Genomic DNA, 11,492 nt, shown 5'->3' on the forward strand with positions numbered 1-11,492 from the left:
TTTGTCTTTCTACCTTCTGCCATGGGATAATGCATCACAAAGGCCACCACCATAAGTGGGCTCCTTGATCTTAAACTTTCTAGGCTGTAGAACTGTGAGAACTAAATTTCTTTTTTTTTCATGAATTACCCTCTTTGTGCTGTTTTCTTATACGAATGCACAGCAGATTAAGGTGCATAGTTATAGCAAAGAGTAACACTAAACGGGAAGTAAAACAGACACATTTTGGTTCCATACCATTAATTAGAGCAGCCTTAATTATAAAAATTGGACATAATGAAAGATATCAGGTCAATTTTCAAATTTAGGAGAGCCAGGATTCCTTCCCAAGCCACAATAAGTATCTGTTTAAAAACTAACAAGATGAGGCAATGTAAAAGTAATGGCCCTACTGTGTATGAGGAATGATCATAAATCAATAATTTGATTTAATCAGGTGCAGTGGTGCACACCTATAATCCCAGCAGTTTGGGAGGCTGAGACAGTAGGATCACAAGTTCAAAGCCAGCTTCAGCAACTTAGCAGGACCCTAAGCAACTTAGCAAGACATTATCTCAAAATAAAAAAGTAAAAATGGCTGGGGATGTGGCTTAGAGGTTAAGCACCCCTGGGTTCAATCCCTGGTACCAAAGGAAAAAAAAAATGTTTGATTTACTTCTATAAAAGTACTATAGCTGATATGACTAATTGAATAGTATTTTATAGTATTGTCCCTTACCTGGATTCCTTGCAATGTTAACTCTTATAATGATGCTGCCACAGCTTTCTACATTGCTGAAAATTAACCTTGGGAATTGCCTTTTGACACACTGACTCAATCTTTTAAATATCTTCCTTTGTGAAAAAGCTTTATTTTCTAAGCATAGGGTAAAATTTTTGAAATAAATAAAAACCATTAATTGCAGACTTTATGAATAAAATATCTGATTAAAGTGAACAAATTCCGTTTGCAAGTCTAAAAAAAAGATGACTTTTCTTGTGTGCATATAAAATTCTGCTGACATAGTGAAGATTCACTAAGCATATTTTTAAAAAAGAATTTTGAGTGGCATCATTGAAATGAGTTATTGCCACCCAATGTGACCACTTTGAAAGGGATGCTACTTCTGTTTGCTGAAATCAGTTGCATCATATCAGGGCCACACTTTGCTTAGTTTCTTTCCAAGTACATTATAATTTGTCTTTATATTCCTGTTTGGCTTTAGTCTGGCTTTCATTTTTTTTAAATTTCCTATCAATAAGCATGAATTTTTAGAATGGCTTTCTGTAAGTGAAGCTTAACTGAAAGAATAATTAAACTACTTATTTTCATTTGCATTTAAATCAGTTATTCTAGAGGAGGGCAGTGTTTTACAGTTGTTGGATCTTGAATCCCCATGTTTGCTGTGTTCCAGATAAGTATCCTTTTATTGAAGGACTTAACAACTGGCATCTATTTCAATATGTGATAAACAAAAATCATTATTTTAAAATGTTTTCCCTTAATACGGATCATTTTGAGAAGCATCTAGCATGCAATAAAAAGATGTCTTAGTGATAAGTAATAATCAGATTGGCTTGTTCATGTTAAGGTCACTCTATGTTGGCAATTATTTAGATCCAACCTCACAAACTTCTAAGATAGAATGGCCATTTTATAGCTTTAATTATTTCTATTGTTATTTATATATTTATAGACATTTATGCAGTTAATTAAATGTGAGTTTAAGGTAGGAATATAATATAATAATATTAACATGTCAAAAAAGAGAATGAAAAAACAATAAAGTATGTACCTTAAGAAGCTCTTTACCAGATTCATAAATTGTCCTTATTCAAACAAATTTTTTGTTCAGTATACTAAAAGATTTTTGAAGAGCAGATTAATTTTTCAAAAAGGAACTATATTAATTATAGTCTCTTTTGCTTTTGCTTTCTTTGGGGACAAAGACTACACATGCAATAAAATTGAATGGGGGGAAAAACCTGGGGAATAAAATAACACAAGCATGTTTCTTAGGTTGTCATTTAGAAAAACAGCAAAAAAATTATTAAAAAAAACAGTATTTTTTTATAAAAAAAGAGCTAACAAAATCAGTTGTTTATTATTTGTGATGGGATAATATTTATAAACTCTTCAATTTCCATTATATGAACTATAGGTCCCTTAAATAAAAGCAGTATAGCATTCAGTAATTCATAGTTTGACATTATACCAAATATAAATTATCATTTCTTACTTATTAAATTATGATTATAATCAAAATTATTTTAGAATAAATTTCATGTTAAAATATATGATAATATAATGAGTGAAATGCCACTTTTTTATAGAAAATATTTTCCTTACAAATCACCCAAAAACAACAGTTATTTTCAACAATTTCTTGAGAGATTTAGATCAGAAAATGGTGAGAAATGCTTTCTCAGAAGAAATTGTATTCTTACACAATTTGACAAATTGTAGTTTGTTTATTTATAAATTTGGTGGTTGTAATCTTCTCTGTAATTGTATAATTGTTCCTGAAATAGATGACACTTGATTTCGTAAAACTGAATTATGTAAGAATTCAGCATCTGAATTATTTCCCTGGTTCACAAAATGAGATGGACTGGGAGTTGGCACTTAACTCTCTGGATAGAACATACAAATAAGACCTTTTCACTATGAGAAGAAAGCTGAGTGGTAATAGGATTGATATGTAAAGAATTTCAAAACAATTGGAAAGGAGAATCACAAATTATTTCCAACCCCCAAATAGTAGAGTTCAGTGGGCCCCTCTTGAGTCTTAAAAGTTCATTTTAGGATAAATGGAAGGCAAACCTTCACACAACAGGGGCAAACTTATGGAGCTCATTACTTTATAGTTTCAGATCTTACATTTTAAAATCCATCTTAGATTATATATGGTATAAGACAGAGGTCCAGTTTCATTCTTTCATTTTCATATGAATATCCTGGTTTTTCATTAAAATATATATTATTGGATGTATGTGTATGGATATATGTGTACTATTGGATGTATGTGTGTGTGTGCATACACACACATATATATCTTCAATAAATAATTTGACAAGAATGCCTATAATTATATACACATATATCACATACATTTATATGTGTGTGTATATATATATATATATATATATATATATATATATATATATATTTATCCTCAACATTCAGTATATACATTTATTGAGGATATACACACAAACATACATACATACACAAGTAAAATTCTTGGCACCTTTGTGAAATATTACTTGAATTTATATGCCTAGGTTTCTCTAATTCTTCTGGCTGGGCTTTAAGACTGGTGGTTCTACTGGCTGTGCTCCCTGGTCAGGTAGTTCTGCTGGCTTGACTATAATTTGGTGGGGCCTGGGCTGGGCTCCACAATTGCTTTAGTTTGTGTGGGGCTGCTAGATATGATCTCTGGTCAGGTAGGTTCAGGGGAAGCCTTAGGCTGTGCTTCAGAGTTGAGTGGGGATGTAGACTGGACTCTGTGATTGGGATGGGGTGCTGGCCAGGCTACCTGCCTGGGTAGGGAAAATTCTTTGCTCTCTGGTGTGGGTGTAGGCAGTCTGCTGGCTATGGACACAGGCAGGCATAACTGATGACCATATTTCTTGGTCATATGGGATCCTGACTCAATTCTGTTTGTGGGTGGCACCACTGGCTGGGCTTTCTGGTTGGGCAGGGCCACTGGTTGGTACTGTCAAGATTCAAGAATGGTTGTTGTGATTGATCCCTGTTCTTTTTCTTCACTGATGTTGATCCTGTTTTGTCTAATTCTATCAAGTTGCTCATTGTTCCCCATGAGATGATAGAAGTGGGCCTCCTAGGAAGTGAACTGGAATTCTGGGAAAGCTGAGTGTCCACCTTGGGCTCTTTTCCCCACTGGACAAACCATAGGTCCAGAGGAACCTTCTATGTGTGGCACTGTATGGCCTGGGGGAGGGGATGTGTAGTCAAAATGAAATTGCTCCTCTTACACTTTTTATTTGGCTTTTCTTGTGTTTGAGCTCCAAATGGATATTTCAGCCTCAACCCAGGGTTGCGAGATTTTCCTGGCATTCTTGACTGAATAGTTGCTAGTAGGTATTTTTTTGTCTATTGCAGCATCTTGATGACATTATCATTAGTGTTGTTTCTTGTAAGTTAGTTACACTTCTGGGGTAATTTGCCTTCTTCGTGAAGAACATCTACAGTTTGCTTTCTTGAGGATTTGTTAGTAATAAATACATTTTTCACTTGACATTTTGCTTTCATTCTTAAAAGAGCTTTAATATCTACACATTTATAGATTCATTTCTTTTCCTTGGCACTTGGAAAACATTGTTTTACATTCTTCTTGAGCTCATTTTTGTCATGGAGAATTCTACACTCAGTATAAATGCCTTTGTAAGTTATCCATTTCATGTCTGTGGTTGCATTTAACAGCTTTTTCTCTATATTTGGTCATTTATAGTTTTACCACTATGTATCTAAGTGTGCTTGGTGTATATTGTGCTTCCCAAAGCAGAGGATTTTGGCCTTACATTAATTCTGGAATTTTCTCAACCATTATCTGTTTGAATATTGATTACACCATTTTCTTTCTGGAAGTTTAATTAGGCATCCATTTATCTTCCCCATTCTATCCTCTCTTAATTTCTCTTTCTCCTCTTGTTTCATTCTGGTTATTTATTTCTGTTTGAACTCCTGTTTACTTATGCTCTGTACCTTTATCTAATCCTCTCTTTAACTCATCCACTGAGCTTTGAAATTCAATTGCATACTTAGTTCTAAATATTCTATTTTGCTCCTTTTAAAATCTGCTTGTCAGAACAATTTCAATGTATTAATACTTAGAAAGACTAAAATAAGTATTTTTGTATTTTTTCTTGTTTTTACTAATTGTAAGTATAGTTTTCCTCTGGCTGAATTTATTTCATGTGAATTCGGAGGGTCTACAGTTAATGATGCTGTCCTCCAGAAGGCTTTTGTGTTTGCTTTTTCCAGATGCAAAGAGTTGTTACCAACCTGAGACCTCTTTAATTTAACTTCTTGTTTTGGAGTTTCCTGAGGATGGTATAAATATAAACCCCAGAAATAACTGAGGGCAGGCCTATTGCTGCCTATCTCAGGAGAGATCATTTATCCACACCTGGAGCTTCAGAAGAGTGAGACAGCTTTATTTTTTCATATGCTTCCTTTACCATCAGGCAAATTTTTTTTCTAGCTTTTGGTAAGGGTGTGATCTCCCTGAGGAATCTAGCAGCAATTTCAATTAAGGTACCCAACAGGGTCTTGCTCTGGCTCAAGACATAGTATCCATCACCTAGAGCATTTTTTAATCCTTCAAATCTGGGTTTCTGGTATCTTCATAGCCTCCAAGCCAACCCTGTTTTTCCCATTGGTGTAACACTTTGGTTTCAGAAAGCCTCTCTTTTTTTCTCCTCCCTCTCCCCCTCTGTATTTCTTTCTCACTGTCTTTCCTAGGGATTTACCTTATTTCTTATGAGCTTAGCCATGCATTAAAATTATATTTGTTGTAGTTTATCCACATTGTAAGTATTTTGAAGGAGAAGAACATTTTAGATTATACATTCTCCTATGTGGATGGAAGTGGAGTTTGCTCTTGTATGTATTAAGTATTCAATAAATATTTGTTGGATAAAGAAATGATGTCAGGGAGATGAGACATGTTCTTTTAAAATGGTTCTTAAGAGTTCTGAATGAGAATCTTGGGATGGATGTACCTAGTGTTGAAATTCTTATTTTTTCCCATTATTCCCCCCTGGAATGCGTGTTTTTAGATGTTCATATTCTTCCCATTGGTATAGATTTAGTAGGGAAGGTTTTGTACATTTTAAAAATACTTATCAGAATATGGAGTCTTATGGAGTAAAAGCAGTGAAAAGAGACCCATACTGTTGGTTGATACCATACTGTCTTAATTATCAAATGATTTTTACTGTATATCATGTATACATATACATACACACACATTTTATATATGTATATCAGTTGTAGGTGGACACAATACTTTCATTTTTATGTGGTGCTGAGGATCAAATCCAGTGCCTCATGCATGCTAGGCAACCCTCTACCACTGAGCCACAACCCCAGCCCCCTGTATATCTTTTTATTCTTTACATTTTTACTTATTTTAGTTTGACAAGCAAAGATACCAAGTAAATAGATACTACTACCAGAACCCAGAAACAAATTCTGAGAAGTCAAAACTATGATAACTAGAAATAATCTGTATCACTTTTTTAGTGACAATGAAAACAAGGCAGGATTCCTTGGTACCAGGTGCCATAGTGCATAACATTTTTTTTTTTGCCTTAACTTCATCACTGCTTTTGAGATTTCTTGACACTGCTCTTTCCTTTATAAAACCTGTGGGAGAGAAAAACATGGTCCCTAACTGATATCTGTTGAGGACTTGTATGACACAGGTTTAGGGTATTCTGTTGAATATTAAAAATTTATCAGAATATCAAGCAAGGTCACTCTGTAGCCATGACAGAGAAAGACAAAACAAGACCACTTTGTACTCATGTCTAAATGCAGATAAAACAAGAATACTTTATAGATTACAAAATGACCAAATGCCCCCACTAACAACGTGGTGAATCTAATTGACTGTTTCTTCTTCATCAATTACAGTTTTAGCTTCACTGCATTCCTCATACACTCTATTAAAGAAAAAATAACTATTGATATATAATCATAGAGTGATGGCTGCTTCCTAAGAGGACCTAATCTAGAACAAGACCATGCTTAAATTCTTCCTACAAAAATCCAACATAAGCCCAAATTCTGTAACAAGTTCCTTTCACTGAAACATCCACATGTTTTCCCATGTTATACTCCCTTCTTATTACAAAAAAAACCCCTGTTAAATATATATGACTATACAGGTATATTTCTGCTGATCTTTGGCTCAAGGGCATTGACTCCTAGGTGCCAGAATTGCTTTTGTCCCTGAAATAAAACAGACTCGCTTAGAAATTGTATTATAATTTCTCAAAAGGCTTTGAGAACACTGGTTTCAAAAAGAATGGATCTAAAAATTTCATGATGTATTGTTAAGCACAATGAACATAGGGATGGGTGTGTGATGGTACTCTGTAAGCCCCAAAATTTACTTTTGGGAGACTTAGTTGATACCATACTGTGAAACTCTTTGCTAATATTTATTCTCTAGTCTGCTTTTTCATTAATGTCATGCTAATAGTCACAGTTATTGCCTTTCACCTATTCCCTCCCTACCTCATTTCCAAAGAACTAGGACCACCATTTTAAAACAATATACATTTCTTTAAAACAGAAGATAAATTAGAATTACACATTTGCCTTTTAAATTTCTAGTAGCATAATCTCATGGGTCAGGTGAAACCAGTTTAATGTAAAGTTGGAATGTAACAGAATATGGTTTGTGAGCCTTTCAGAGAAAGAAGGAAGTTTGATGTGCTGAGACAGCAAAGGGGACTGGGGAAGTCTAGGTTTATTTCCCACCCTCAGAGCATTCGGCCTGGATTTGTGAAAATGTTAAGAATGATGAATGAGCTGTAAATAGAAGATTTCTCTGACTGTGAGCCATAAACAACCATAAATGGATTAGACTGAACAGCTGGGAGCAAAATCGTGGGCATTATGCAGACACACAGAACCGGCTGTGGACTGTTACTAGCATCCCACCCTATTGATTAGCCGTTCTGTGGACCATAATAAAACTATCATGGTTAATTGCTAGAAAGAGGCACACACCTAGAAACAGGCAAGGTAAGGTGTCAGCCCTCCAGTTTATTGCTCAAATGCAGTATAATTTGTGTTTCATTACAGCACTTTCTCTGCAGAATCCATAGGGCTCAATCAAATACCACCCCCAACACACACACACACACACACACACACACACACACACACACACACTTTTCTTTGCCTGGGAACATTTGATTACATTTCATTGCCTTCTAGCTATGGATCAGTAACTTTTCTAGTCAGGCCCATTCTGATCTGCAAGTATTCCAAAGGAAAAAAACTTAGATTTTTATAGTGGATAATACCTGAAGGACATTTTTCAATATTAGACTACCTATTTTCTTCACCAGGTCAACTAGGGCTCATATAATTTTTTACACATTTTACTTGCACACAAGCAATAAAAGGAGCAATCCCATTAACCATATAGTTATGAAGGAGAGATTAGGTGGTCTTCATTATTGTTATAAACACCCAAGAGAAAGTGACATGTATTTCATAAGGAACTCTGTGGAGTTTCTCCTACATTTAAGATTTGCAGCATATAGGATAGAAAATATTTTGGTTTATGTCATATAATGTTATATGAAAGGGCTAATGGGCTATTTATTTCTGTGTTCTATCACAGCCATCCTACTTGAAAAGGTAATATGTCTCTTAAGGCTGTATTATGATAGGAAATATGAGCAATATTGGCTATTTCCCTTCAATACTTTTACTCCAGAGCAAAGTAAATGTGTAAGTGCTGGATTCAAAGATCATATGTGTCACAGGCATTGGAGGAAATGGGGGTATCTTTGCAATATGAAATGCAATATGAAAAAAACTTATTTCTAGTAGCTCTGTGTGTCTATTTCTGACTTCCTGCCATATTCTTGGATACATGTTTCCATAGCTTGGTACTCAGCAATACCGTTCTGCTTTATCAGTTCCTATTGTGCAGCTATTGACTTCTTTGACTGTGTTTTTCTTTACACTAGGGTAGCAAAGAGAAGTTGTTTGCTAGTACAGTACAACTTTTCTGTGCATGATCACCCAGACTTTCTTGCAATCTGATTTATAGCTCTGTCCTCAATAGTGCCCTACTCTTACAACTGAACCATGGATGCAGGTTAAACACAGTAATCTGTGTTTTATTCACAGAGTTAATATGTTTTTTAGTGCCTACTATGTTCCAGACAGCTTAGCACTGATAGACAGTAGACAAATTCCTAGACTTATTGCCTAACCACTTTCAGTTATATCTAAGGTGCTAATGCCACTACCACACATATGTCTCCTTCTAGAGCACCCATTAGGATTTTTGTTTTAAATGCCTTGAAACAAATTATAGCCTTGGCCAAAAAAATAAAGAAAGAAAAGAAAAGAAAAAAGAGGGAGAGGTAAATGCTTCTTAGGGCCAGTGACATGGAGCAGGATGCAAATCCAACAGCTACATGGAGAGGATTCTTGATAAGTTGCAGTTTTGGAGTTAGGAGATATCCCTTTTTAATAAGGGTTTGAAAGAGTCAAGCCCTGAAGAAATGAAGAATTTTCCCTTCATCAGAAGCTGGCTGCCTTACTTTCATAAAGAGGAAATTCAGTTCTTGAATTGACTACCCTGAACAGTTGTTGGAGGTTTTTCTTTCCTTCCTAAGAAACTCTTTAGTGAATTGTGTCCTTCCAAAAGATATATCAAAGATCTAACCCCTAGTACCTGTGAATATGATGTTATTTAGCAATAGGATCTTTGTAGATGTAATTATTTTAAGGATCTTCATTTTGGATTTAGTATGGGCCCAATATCTAATGGCTGGTGTGATCATTAGACAAAGGACAGGGAGTTTTGAAGTACAAAGGGAAAGATCATGGGAAGGCTGATGCAGAAAGTAATGTAATATAGTCACAAAGCAAGGAATATCCAGGCATGATGACAGAGATGCATGCAAGAAGAAAAAAGAAGAAAGAGCAAGCAAGCAATACCTGAATATAAGTGGTTTAACATGTATGATGAGGAAAGGCATTTCAGAAAACTGTTATCATTTTCTTTTAGTTTTCATAATGAATCAACCTTGACAACCCTTGATTTTAGACTTATGTCCTACAGAAATTCCTATTGTTTTAAGCCATGAAACAGTGGTAATTTGTTATGGCAACCCTAAGAAACTAACACAAGTTCCCACTCTTTATTCCACACAGAGCCCTCCTGGAATATATTGGGTATAAATGGAGAGTGTTTATTGCTTTTAATCAATTGACCCTTATTAGTTTTCTTCTGTTCTGAAGAAATTTGTTACTATTTTTCTTATACTCTAAACTCTACTGGCAACCTAATCATTATACAACTTTGATTGTATACACAACAACAATGATTTTTTTCTTTCCTTCTAACTGCTTTATCAATCTTAGAAGCAAGGGGCACCATATATTCTGGGCATGATAACAGTTTTCTGAATTCTCTTTCCTCATCATACATGTTAAACCATTTGTATTCAGGTATTTCTTGCTTACTCTTTCTTCTTTGTTCTTCTTTCTTAGACTTCTAGATTTGAGGTATTAATAAAGTCCTTGTTCAAAACTGATTAAGTACTCTTGGGATTGGTACATCAAGTTCTCACTCTTCTTTCTCATATAGGCATTTATACTTGTTTATAAGAAGTACTTTCTGTCTGGGGTCTTTGATGACCTGTCCTTTCATAGAGCCCATATAACAGACAGAAAAATTGTTCATAGGTCTGAGTGTAACTTTTCCCTTTTCAGTTGCTCTTCTTGTTTGTGCATTTCCCAAAGAAAGCTGGCTTACTTTTCAGCAAGTCATAGATGTTTGCCTTTTGCTACTAACCATAATTCCCCATATTCTCAGTTCAGTTCAAAGCAAGAAACATGCCTAGGGCATGATGCTTTGGGTGCAAAATTCACTATACTCTGGAGAGGTGTGACATAAATTGAAATATTCCATCTTAAGTATAGGTCTCTTTCTGTCTACCTCCAATGTCCAGAGCCTTATGGGCAGACTTTACTAGGAGCATATTCACATAAAATATCAGAAGACATTGGTTCCATTATATGATGTCACTATACAGAAAACACGTTAAATAATTTGGAGAGAGAGGTTCATTTCAAATTGTTGAAGGCCCATCAACAAGTGAAAAAGATTTAAATCGTCTATTTCCATCTGGGATGGGAAACTGAAATTTTGAAAAGCATGTTTTGATCTGAGCATAGAAGATGTATTAGCTGGTACTGTGTTGGATAAGTGTCCCCCAAAGGCCAATGTGTTAAATGCTTAGTTGCCCACCTGTGCCACTGTCAGAAGGCAGAGGAAATTAGGTTATCAGGGGTATGCTGTTGAAGTGGATATTGGGATCCCATCCCTTTTCACTCCCTCTCATTTTGCTTCCAAGCTGGCATGAGGAAAGACGTTTCCTCTACCACACACCCTTTGCCCATGATGTATTGCCTTATCACAGACCCTAAATCTATGCTGATTGTGACCATCAGCAATCACAATCACAATCACAACTATTATGTTTGGCATAATAAACTTTTCCTTTATATAAGTTCATTATTTCGAATATTTTGTTATAGTAATGGAAAGCTGATTGACACATATGGATTCTCCAGAGAAATAGAACCAATACCATAGATATATAAAGGTAAAAATATGTGTGTGTAATACACACACACACACACACACATATATATATATATATATATATATATATATATATATATATATATATACATGTATATACATGTATATATATGATTT

Source organism: Marmota marmota, unplaced genomic scaffold (assembly GCF_001458135.2).
Source record: "Marmota marmota marmota unplaced genomic scaffold, marMar, whole genome shotgun sequence".
Taxonomy (NCBI): Eukaryota; Metazoa; Chordata; class Mammalia; order Rodentia; family Sciuridae; genus Marmota; species Marmota marmota.